Here is a 12,732-nt window from a genome sequence, read left to right on the forward strand (position 1 = left end):
CCCCGTAACTTAACGGTTCGGCAAAAAGAGACCGATAGAATAAGTACTAGACTTCCAAAGAATAAGTCCTGGGGTCGATTTGCTCAACTAAAGGCGGTGCTCCAGCATGGCCGCAGTCAAATGACTGAAACAAGTAAAAGAGTAAGAGTAAAGAGTATATATATATATATATATATATATATATATATTATTTTGAGGGATCAAGTGTTTAATTTTGGAGATTATTATTATCCAAGATGGAGCTGTTGATAACATCATTGTGGTGGTTGTCATGTCACCAATATGCCTACATCTTTTAGTCATATAGATGTTGTTACGAGCAATGGCCACTTAACCGTGTAGGTGGTGTATGTTCATAATAATGGTATCTGGTCTGATTTGTGTGGTTGAATGTCTAACTTGATCTTTCAGGCAACATTCACACACACACACACACACACACAGAAATAGATTGAGAATGAGGAAGAGGAGGAGGCGGAGAGAGGTGGGGGTTAAATTGATGGATAAACCAATGTGGATAGAATTCATAATGGCTTGATAATTGATGTAGAATTCTTCATCTGGAACAGATGTACTCTGGACATGAAACCACACCTGCTGCTGCCGCCATACCTACACACAGAACCATCACATCATGCATTCCTGTTTCTCATTACCCCCCCCCCCATCATTGACAACACTGCAACCACAACCACCATCATCAACATCGCTACCACCATCATCATCAACAACATCACCACCACCACTATCGACAATGTGTACTTCATCACCATCAGCAGCACGTTGATGAGTTGGTGGCTTTGATGTAAAATGTCAGCTACAGGAAAAACACCCCACCTTCAGTTATCACTGTTCCTAGCAGCACTGAAGAGTGTGTGTGTGTGTGTGTGTGTGTGTGTGTGTGTGTGTGTGTGTGTGTGTGTGGCAGTCCATCCATCTGTGTGAATATGCAACTTCCCTGTTGTTGAATGTATAAAAAGTTCACCATTTAATGGTCGTCGTTCTGTTGTCCCTCATGTACTATTAACCAGTTTTTTCTAAAATGGACTCTTCCTTTCATATTTTCTTTTGCTGATTTCAACCAAAAAGGCCATATGACTAAACAAAAAGAAATCGAACTGTGGCCATACTGGAACCAATGAGGGAGCCTCCGGGTGGTCACTCTTCTTGGTAGAAATAGCAATCAAATCTCATTTGAGTCTTGCCATCTTAAAAGAAAAGAAGGACAACACGTTACATAATGTAGTTTTGTACACTCTTTGAAAAGGTGTGTTGGTCATGTATGGAATGTCTCTGTTTGCAGGTCTGCTTCATCAAACTTGAGCCAGGCGAAAGTAACAACATAAAGAGGGTTATATCAAGCCCACTAGATAACTGGGACTTTAATTTATGAATTTCACAAGGATGAAATGTATAATGGACATGAACATATTGTGTAGTGGTTAAGAGCATGGGCCACTAACCCCAAGATTCCAAGTTCAATTCCAAGCAGTGACCTGAATAATAATAATAATAACAACAACAACAATAATAATAATAATAATAATAATAATAATAATAATAATAATAATAATAATAATAATAACAACAACATGGAAAAATACTTTAGGAATGAGAACCCAGGTTTGAAATTTCCCCAAGACACCTGATGAAGGCTGGAGGGTGTATCAGCCGAAATGTTGTGTTAACAACAAACAAGATGAGGACAAATATCTGTCAAATGTAAATAACGTAAATAATTCCTCATCTCTTAAATATAGAACTGGACATGAACAAGATTTGAACTAAGAACACAGAGAGAGGGACTGAACAGCACACGGTATTGTGTCCAGTGCTCAACCAATTCTGCCAACACACAAACACACACACAATCTTTTATCTTTTTTTATCTTCTACTTGTTTCAGTCATTGGATTGCGACCATGTTGGAGCACTGCCTTAAATCGTTTTGTCAAACAAATCAACCCCAGTGTTTATTTTTTGTAAAATTAAGCATTTTGCCTGGAGTGCTAATGAGTCTACCCACCCACCACCTTAATGATAATAGTAATAATAATAACGATGACGATAATGATAATAATAATCCTTTCTACAATAGAAACAAGGTCTGAAATTTGTGGGTAGGGGGTCTAGTCGATTACATCAACCCCAGTACACAACTGGTACTTAATTTATTGACCTTGAAAGGATGAAAGGCAAAGTCGACCTCGGCAGAATTTGAACTCAGAATGTAGCAACGGGCAAAATACCGCTATGCATTTTGCTCAACATGCTAACGACTCTGCCAGATCGTTACCTTTAATGATAATAATAATAAGATGGCATTATTTGCCACAAGGATGATATAATGCTTTTAAATATACTTGTGAAAACAAAAGCATTTTGTCGATGGTTCTTTTGACTGTAACACCAGGCTATACGTCTATGGCTTGTGTAAGCTGTTTGGAAATGGCAACTCAGAAATAGAAAAACCAAACAATTGGTGCTTGTCTTCAATTATCTCCATATGCAAAAAAGGAACATCTCTTCAGGACCACCAAACATTTAGGAATGTATCAATATTGATATATATATATGTGTGGTCCCTCACCAAGTGTAGGGATCAGAGAGCAATAGGTCAAGGACTATTTGTTCAACTTCATTGATTAATGGAACAGCAAGAGCAAGTTAGTTGTGGTTGTCATTATAAAGGAGACAAACAAGGCGGCAAGATGGCAGAATTGTTAGCGCCGGGCGAAATGCTTAACAGTATTTCATCTGCTGCTACGTTCTGAGTTCAAATTCCACCAAGGTCGACTTTACCTTTCATCCTTGCGGGGTCGATGAAATAAGTACCAGTTACATACTGGGTTGATGTAATCGACTAAACCCCTCTCCTCAAATTTCAGGCCTTGTGCCTATAGTGGAAAGGATTATAAAAGAGAAGAACAATGATAGAAAGGGCCAAGATTTCTTGTCTTCAGTTTCCATCAGGCCACTTTATAACATTTCTCAACAGTAAACTTACAGCTCTTAATGGCTGGGATTTTCTAAGAAATAGTTTAAGGTAGAATGTTGGAGGCTGACTACAAAAGACTAACAGTCCACTTTCTCAGTATGCCCTGATCTCTTCACAAGGAAATTCCAATACTGGGCAAGAAATACCTATATTTAATTTTAAAATTTAAAAAAAAAAAGAACAGGCTTGAAGGAAGCTAGTGGTGGCCAACCAAGAACATCATTTATGTAATGACTTAATCTGCTAGTAATAGCAGCCAAATCTCGTATAAATCACGGGAGAGGGGTGACCCTGACTTCAAAGTTGCAGCCTGCTAGCTGTTGGATAGTTCAACGGTGGTTAGCTGGCCTAAAGTTCAAGGTCACTCCTCTTCTTATAAAAGAGTGGTCATCATCATCATCATTTAATGTCTGCTTTCTATGCTGTCATAGGTTGAGTGGTTTGACAGGAGCTGGTCATTTGGGACCTGCCTAGGTTCCAATTGTCTGTCCTGGCATGGTTTCTATGGCTGGATGCACTTCCTAACACCAACCACTCTACAGAGTGTACTGGGTGCTTTTTACGTGACACTGGCACAGGTGCACTTATGTGGCACAGGTACGGGTGCTCTTACATGGCACCAGCACAAGTGTTTTTTAAATGGCACTAACAACCACAAGACCTCAAGAGAAGAACTCAGCTGAAAGAGGGACGTAGAGTGACTAAAACAAATAAAAGAATATATACAGACATATATGTAAGAGTATATATATGTATGTATATATGTATATATAAGAATATATATGTATATAAGACTATTTGCATACATGTATACAGAGTATATATATGTATATGTAGGGCTATCTGTATACATGTATATAACTATATATGTAGGTCTATATGTACATAAGGGTATATGGATGTATATCTGTATTAGAGTACATGCACATATATATGCATATAAGGGCATGTGTATGTTTATGTATATAAGAGTATTTGTATATATATGCATGCATAAAGTAAATATGACTGTATATCAAAATACAACACTATCTATTTCAACACACTGCTTCAGATCGCACTCCGCACAGCCAGAGCTGTAGACATAGCTGATGAGCCAGAGGGGCAGACTGGAGTGATAAGGGACGTGTCGTGAGGCGGGGGGGGGGTAGTGGGGACGGGGGTTGGTGTTGGGGTCGGGGTCACTGGAAGAATCATAAGGAAGTTTCTTTCATGTTGTTTGTCTGTGAGAAGTTAATTCAGTGATAAAGCAGTCAGGGTTTGGTTCAGAAGTTTAGCTGACCCTGCCTTCTTTCCTGTATCACCTCAGCTTACTAGACTGTGTCTTATAGCATGTTTGTATATAGAGATACATTAGATAAAGACATATATCTATATGTATGTATGTATGTATCTATCTATCTATCTATCTATCTATCTATCTATCTATCTATCTATCTATGTGTGTGTGTTTGCATGTTTGTATATGTATGTAACATGTTTTATAGTGTGTATGTGTGTATTATGTATATATATATTTATAGATAAATATAATGTATCTTATAGCATGTGTGTATGTACGATAGCTAGATAATGTACCTTATAGCATGTGTATATATATATATATATATATATATATATATATATAGACAGACACATACATAAGATACAGAATATATATATATATATATATATATATATATATATATATATATATATATGTCTTGTAGTGTGTGTGCGTGTACAAAACAGATACACACACACACACACACACACATATATATATAAGCTCCAGAATTGATAACTCTGCTACTGCCACCACCACCAGTACTGCTGCTGCTACTACTATTCACTCTAAATTATCTTTCCCGACAATCAGTTCCCAGTAAAACACAATTTCACAGTTTTTTTTTTTTTCATATATATTTCCCCCTATTATTTTAAAAATATTTCTGCTGGGAATTCTCATAGACTTCGGTTGTTTTGACTTTTTTGATTTTTTTTTTGTTCCAATGCGTATGTTTGTGAGTGGGTACACCCCTCCCCCCAAACACTCACACAAATTCACACATTGATATATATATATATATATATATATATATATATATATATATATATATATATATATATATATATATATATATATATATACTGTGGTATTTGGAAAGTAAATACGTATTTTCAAAAGGAAGAGAATAGCAAATGTCATTTAAGTTTAATTAAACATTATATATAAATAGTCTTATCACCAATATCAATGACTGCAACCAAACAGGGAAACAAATTTTCAATTCTTTGTTTGAAAAAGTCTGCATTGTCTTCCTGAAAAGAGCTTCAGTATTTTCCTTTTTTCTGAATGCTCTGTCACCTGTAGAATAATCTAGTGATTTAAAACGTGTGATAATCCACAAGTGCTAAATTTGGTGAGTATAAAGGATACGGAACTACTTCACATACTCTTTTTAACTCTTTTACTTGTTTCAGTCATTTGACTGTGGCCATGCTGGAGCACCGCCTTTAGTCGAGCAAATCGACCCCAGGACTCATTCTTTGTAATCCTAGTATTTATTCTATTGGTCTCTTTTGTCGAACCCCTAAGTTACGGGGACGTAAACACACCAGCATCAGTTGTCAAGCGATGTTGGGGGACAAACACAGACACACAAACACATACACATACATACATATATATATTTATATATACATATATACGACAGGCTTCTTTCAGTTTCCGTCTACCAAATCCACTCACAAGGCTTTGGTCAGCCTGAGGCTATAGTAGAAGACACTTGCCCAAGGTGCTACGCAGTGGAACTGAACCCGGAACCATGTGGTTGGTAAGCAAGTTACTTACCACATAGCCACTCCTATGCCTAATGATTTTCTAACTTCTCTGGGTTTGTTTGGCAGACTGAGCTCATCTTGTCCACAGGAAAATAATACTTATTCTTGGAGTCTACTGTAGCATGCGGTCTACCTAGCGATTTACTCTTCAGCATATAGTCTACCTGGTCATTTGGCCATTTACACTTTAGCATAGTCTAATCGTAACCCTAACCCTTATCCAAAACCCAAACCCTTACTCTAAATCCTAACCCTAAACCCTATCTCTAACCTTAAACCCTAGCCTAACCCCTCACCCTAATCCTAACTCAGATCAGGTCATTTCACAGCATAGATTACGGATATGGCAGTAGACTACACGCTAAATTAATACCTACTTTTGTTTACCAAAGCAAGCTACTTTTCAGTATAATGTTTCATTTACATGATTAAGTTGGCAATAAATCTGTCCAGTAATGGTTTTTCCTTGTTTCAGTCTCTCAGAATGGACAACACCATTTATGTTTTACCTGATACATAGCAAACATTTCCGTGGAGGAAGTCCTGGTTTTGGTGTTGGCGCCAGTTTCTCATTTACTGATTTTTTTTATTTCACTGTCTTTTTCAATTTCTGTTGACACACTTGTACATATATTTGTGTCATGTATTGTAATGAGGTACAGAAATGAGATTGTGCTATTCCTAGTGAAGAGACTGCTCCATTAAACTTGGATCTCAAACAAAAACTCATGGCAAAACCAAACCTCTTTATTGCACTTTTTCCCAATTTGTGGGAGGTGTTTGTTCATGGATGGTTAAGTGTGACAGGAAAGAAGCCATCACTTTCTTCAGAGCCAGAGAAAAATCCAGTTCATCAAAACTTCAGTAGCCATCATGCCTACTTTCCACATCTCCAGACTGGCAACTGAGAGTGGATCTCATGATGTTCTCAAATTGCACCAAACAGGTGATCATGTTGAATCTGACTGTGCCCTGAGAGGAAAACATGCAGGAGGCTCCTGAGAGGAAGCTTGCCAAATATGTATCAGGAACTGGTAAAGCAGTGTAGAAATCAGGGCTGGCAGTCTTGCTGTTGAACAACAGCAGTTGACTGTCAAGGCTTTGAGTGCATTCATTCTTGAAAGCTCTGACTAGGCTTGGAGGCAGATCTCAAGACTCTCAACCTCAAGGATGATATGACAAAGGACTGGGATGACTTGTGTGATAAGCAGCTCTCGAGAAGACATGCCTACTTCGGGGGAAACTGAGTACTACTCTGTGTATGTGAACTAGGCTTGGTACAGCAAAAAGGAAGGCTATAAATTCCATCACTGCAACTGCAGGAAAGGCTACTAGGTGGCTTTAGATAAAGAGGGCAGACCAGAAATATTCTGAAGTGTTGGGCTGAGTGCATGCACACACACACGCACACACACACACATCCTTTTATTCTTTTACTTGTTTCATTCATTTGACTGCGGCCATGCTGGAGCACTGGCTTTTAGTCAAACAAATCGACTCCAGCATTTATTCTTTGTAAGCCTGGTACTTGTTCTATCGGTCTCTTTTGCCGAACCGCTAAGTTACAGGGACGTAAACACTCCAACATCGGTTGTCAAGCGATGGTGGTGGGGGAACAAATACTCACGCGCACACACACACACACACACACACATACATCTATACAACAAGCTTCTTTCAGTTTCCGTCTACCAAATCCACTCACAAGGCTTTGGTCAGCCCAAGGCTATAGTAGAAGACACTTGCCCAAGGTTCCACACAGTGGGACTGAACCCAGGACCATGTGGTTGGGAAGCAAGCTTCTTACCACACAACCATTCCTGTGCGTATACATGCATGCAAATACATATACACTCCTGCCATAACACGCACACATACATACACACAGCAGAGATTCAGATACATACGTGTACACAATTTTCACTTATCCCCCCCCCCCACTCTGTTCTGTTTCACACTTATGCATGTGTGTATGTGTGTAATATATATGTGTGTGTATATATATATATTTGGAGCCTGGTGCAGCCATCTGGTTCACCAGTCCTCAGTCAAATCGTCCAACCCATGCTAGCATGGAAAGCGGACGTTAAACGATGATGATGATGATGATATATCATGTATGTATGTATATATGTATCTTTTACACATCCTCTCTTTCTATTTCACACACACACACACACACCCTATGCTGCACCCCTTTTGTTTATAATTTACTTTCTGTTGACTTCCTTAAAGAAATATCTCTTGGGGCCTGTGACTATAGAATTGTTGTCAGTGGTGGTGGTGGTGGTGGTGGTGGTGGTGCTCATGTTATTGGTCGTGGTGGAGATGGTGTTGGTGGTGTTATTAGTGTCAATGGTACTGGTTGTAGTAGTAGTAGTATTGTCCCTCCTCCGCCTCTTCTTTTTTTTATCTTTTTTTTTCACTTTTTTCCCCCCTTGCACTTCCTCCAGGGAGAAAATGGTTCTGTTACAGGGGGCTGCAATAGAACGGGTGGGATCAGGGTGGTGCGTTGTATGGAAGGTTGTTGAAGAAGATTATGAGAGGTTAGGGGAGAATTGGTAGAAATGATGATGATGATGATGATGATGATGATGATGATGCGGTGATGTAGAAATGGAGGGAAGAGGAGGAGGACAAAGAAGAAAGAGGTGCTAGATTGAAGGAGGGGAGGGTTGATTCAAAGCTTAAGCTAGTCATCCCCTACCCTATATAATATGTGTGTGTTACATTTAATAAGTGTGTGTTTGTATGTACAATTATGTGTGTGTAATTATGTATTTGTATATATTGTGTATTTGCATATATCCAGCCAAGTCTCATCACTCCATATATATATATATATATATATATATATATATATATATATATATATGTATATACACTGTGTGTGTGTGTATGTATATATGTAGAATAGGTCCCGCTCTGTATATAGCATGGATATGTACCCTAATTTTCGTCTTCCCACTTTCACCCTTGTCGTACCACATCCACCAATCCACCCACTCCTTTTAACTTATTTACTTTAAACCTCATTGCACCATCACCACCACCCTCAGTGTGATACCTTAACACCTCTTCCTCTCTCTCTCTCTCTCTCTCTCCATCATCATTGTTGTCATCACTACAGCTGTTAGTCTGGAAGAGAGTAAAGGTTGTTAGTTGCGGTGATGAGACTGCCAGAGCTGGAGGGTGTGTGTGCATGCATGCACATATATCTATATATCACATATTTCCAAATATATACATATGTAGATATATTTACAAATGTTTACAAACTTGCGTACACACACACACACATGGTTTCATGTGTCCAAGGCCTAAGAAGTTCAAGAACCGACAATCGACAAAGAATGTCATGGTGACTGTTTTGTGGAATGACAAGGGCATTGTTGTTCTCCTTTGTTTTCTGGATCATGGCCCCGTACCATGAATTGTGAGCATGTCATTAAGACACTCGAAAAGCTCAAAGAAGCCTTTAGGACGAAGAAAGAGATCAAGCAGGAAATTGGAAAATGATTGGTGTTTGCCATAACAGTGTGTGACTACTACACGCATCTTAGGCAACAAATCAGGCAATTAGCAAATTAGGCAATTAACAAATTAGGCTGGTCAGTAGTTTCACTTGTCTACCATACAGCTTGGATCTGATGCCCTCCAACTTACTCCTGTTTGATCCAATGGAGGACAGTCTTCAGGAAAACAATGATTCGATGACACAGATGTGATGAAAGTAACTGTGAAGAAGTAGGTACAACATTGCACACCTGAATATTTCCAAAGAGGGTTTGAGAGATGGGTTTAAGGAAGGTGTATATGCATTTCCTGTGTTGGAGACTATGTTGAGTAGGGGCCTTGTGTAGAGGAAGACTTACTCTACCTACATGTACAATTTGAACAAACTATGTCAGTTAATAAAAAGGTTATGCTCACTTTTGCATTACTTTTGGTCTCACTCGTGTGTGTATGTGTGTGTGTCTAGATCAGTGGTTTTCAACAGGGGCAGACTGGCATAACTGTTTACCAGGCCCCTTTGAATGTCTGCTGTAGTTGACATGCATTGGTTCCACAACAGAACTCATATTCACGAATTTTTCATCTATCCATGGGTTCACAAAAATTGATGTACAAGACAAAACTCACAATACAATCAGACACCATGAATTGCATGTTTGAAAACTGATGATGTAACTCTTCAATGTAGCAAAACAAAGAATTGTCAGGATAAAACATTAGGAGTTAACGACTGTCAAACTTGCTGCATAAGAATATCGGTCATTTCATTTTTAATGACCTGATATTTACCTTTAGAACTTAAAATATGTCACACTTATTTTAACCAACCTAAAATTCACACACACAAAGTAGTACTCAGTTTCCCCTGAAGTGGGCATGTCTTCTCAAGAGCTGCTTATCACACAAGTCATCCCAGTCCTTTGTCATATCAGCCTTGAGGTTGAGAGTCTTGAGATCTTCCTCCATTACATCGTCCCATGGCTTCCTTGGTCCCCCTCTCCTGCCAGCTCCATCCACATTAAGTAATCAGTTTGTTGTTGGCACTCCGTCGCTTACAACGTCGAGAGTTCCAGTTGATCCGATCAATGGAACAGCCTGCTCGTGAAATTAACGTGCAAGTGGCTGAGCACTCCACAGACACGTGTACCCTTAACGTAGTTCTTGGGGATATTCAGTGTGACACAGTGTGTGACAAGGCTGACCCTTTGAATTACAGGCACAACAGAAACAGAAAGTAAGAGTGAGAGAAAGTTGTGGTGAAAGAGTACACCCCCCCCCCCCTGCCGGAGCCTCGTGGAGCTTTAGGTGCTTTCGCTCAATAAACACTCACAACGCCCGGTCTGGGAATCGAAACCGCGATCCTATGACCGCGAGTCCGCTGCCCTAACCACTGGACCATTGCGCCTCCACAAGTAATCAGTATGCTCATTGATAAATATGTGTGTATGTTTGTATGCATGTTTGTATGTATGGATGTATGTACGTATATATGTTTGTATGTCTGTATAGTTATTTATGTCTGTGTGGGCATGTGTATGTATAACTATGTCTATGTATGTTGTTAGATAAATATATCTTATGATATACAATTTAACAGACAATGGACACCCTTGACCAAGTTAATGGCAGTTTAAGCTTTACGGGGAACATCAAAAGAAAAAGAAGAGAAGGAAAAGCAGTAAAACTGTCAGAAAATGACCACGTCTATTGTCTGTTGCGTAGACTTTCTGACAGCAATCTTTCTTCCTATTTGTCTCACCCTATTCTGTTCTTTGTTAATTCCTCCTCCACATCTGACATCCGTATTAAGTCCTCTCACAACACATTTGATATGGTCGCGAGCCATCTCAACGATGTCCGTTTCTATCTGCGACAGTTACTGAACCTGTAAATAGTCTGACAATTTCACATTAAATATCATGTAATTCGCATTTTTGTAACCAGTAATCACGTTATATTAATGAAACGTATGCAAGATGGTGTAACTAAATGATTTGCTAACAATCCTGTTATATTTTGTTTTCTGTGTATTGTGTATGTATATGATACGTACATATGTATATGCATACACACACACACACGGGACAACAGCGCCGCTGAGCATTGATGTGTATAAATACAAACTTGTTACCTGTTCAAATAAGCATGAGGTATTATTTGAAAGCCATTCACTGTATTTCGTCTTCGACAAAATTTCTCGCTGTAAACAGACCGGGTCAGTTCGCAGCGCTCCCTAACCATATTGTTGAGTGTGTGTCCTTTCTATCCTAAGCACAAGGCCTGAAATTCTGGGGGATGGGGAGCTAGTCGATTACATCGAATCCAGTTGTTCAACCGGTTCTTATTTTATCAACTCCGAAAGACTGAAAGGCGAAGTCAACCTCGTTGGAATTTGAACTCAGAACGTAAAGCTAGCTGGGAGAGACGCCGCTTAACATTTTGTTCAGCGTGCTAACAATTCTGCCTGCTCTCTGCCTTATACTCTTTTACTCTTTTACTTGTTTCAGTCATTTGACTGCGGCCATGCTGGAGCACCGCCTTTTTAGTCGAGCAAATCGACCCCAGGACTTATTCTTTGTAAGCCCAGTACTTATTCTATCGGTCTCTTTTTGCCGAACCGCTAACTGACGGGGACGTAAACACACCAGCATCGGTTGTCAAGCGATGTTGGGGGGACAAACACAGACACACATACGTATATATATACATATATACGACGGGCTTCTTTCAGTTTCCGTCTACCAAATCCACTCGCAAGGCTTTGGTCGGCCCGAGGCTATAGTAGAAGACACTTGCCCAAGGTGCCATGCAGTGGGACTGAACTCGGAACCATGTGGTTCGTAAGCAAGCTACTTACCACAGAGCCACTCCTACGCCTATATATAAAAAATATATGCATGTATGTATATGAACACACACACACACACACATATGTGTGTGTGCCGATATTTTGTGGGGCGTTAACACTGCAAATCTCTGACTTGGCTTGGAGTTACTAGTGACACAATGAGGTTGAGATGCGGGCGGGGGTGACATGCATTCCACTTCCGAAGCTGCCGAAAAGGCTACTAAATGGTTTTGAATAAAAACGGAGCAGACCGGTGTTTTGCCGCTGCTGGGATGCAAAATGGGGCCCGATCGATCCTGGCTGGATCAACTGGACGAAGGTTTGATGTTGAAAGACCCCAAAACCCCTGGGATCCCAGAAACATTTCTGGTGATATAACCGAGAGTATCCATGAGATCTGTCTTGGAGCGAGATAGATAGATAGATAGATAGATAGATAGATATTTGTGTGTGTGACCTTGATTAACCCATGCGAGCCATGATCCAGTTGACTTATGTATTCTTTCTTTCATTCAAGACGGTGGTGTCATTTGACTGCTATTTCTAGC

General features: G+C 39.5%; 1 protein-coding gene across 7 annotated transcripts in view; it reads left to right on the top strand.

The window, feature by feature from the left end:
• The window catches only part of LOC106878494 (uncharacterized), a 470,127-nt gene that overhangs the window by 227,710 nt on the left and 229,685 nt on the right, over window positions 1–12,732 (top strand). The window lies entirely within an intron of this gene.

Source organism: Octopus bimaculoides, chromosome 9 (genome assembly GCF_046866305.1).
Source record: "Octopus bimaculoides isolate indiv1 chromosome 9, ASM4686630v1, whole genome shotgun sequence".
Lineage (NCBI taxonomy): Eukaryota > Metazoa > Mollusca > Cephalopoda > Octopoda > Octopodidae > Octopus > Octopus bimaculoides.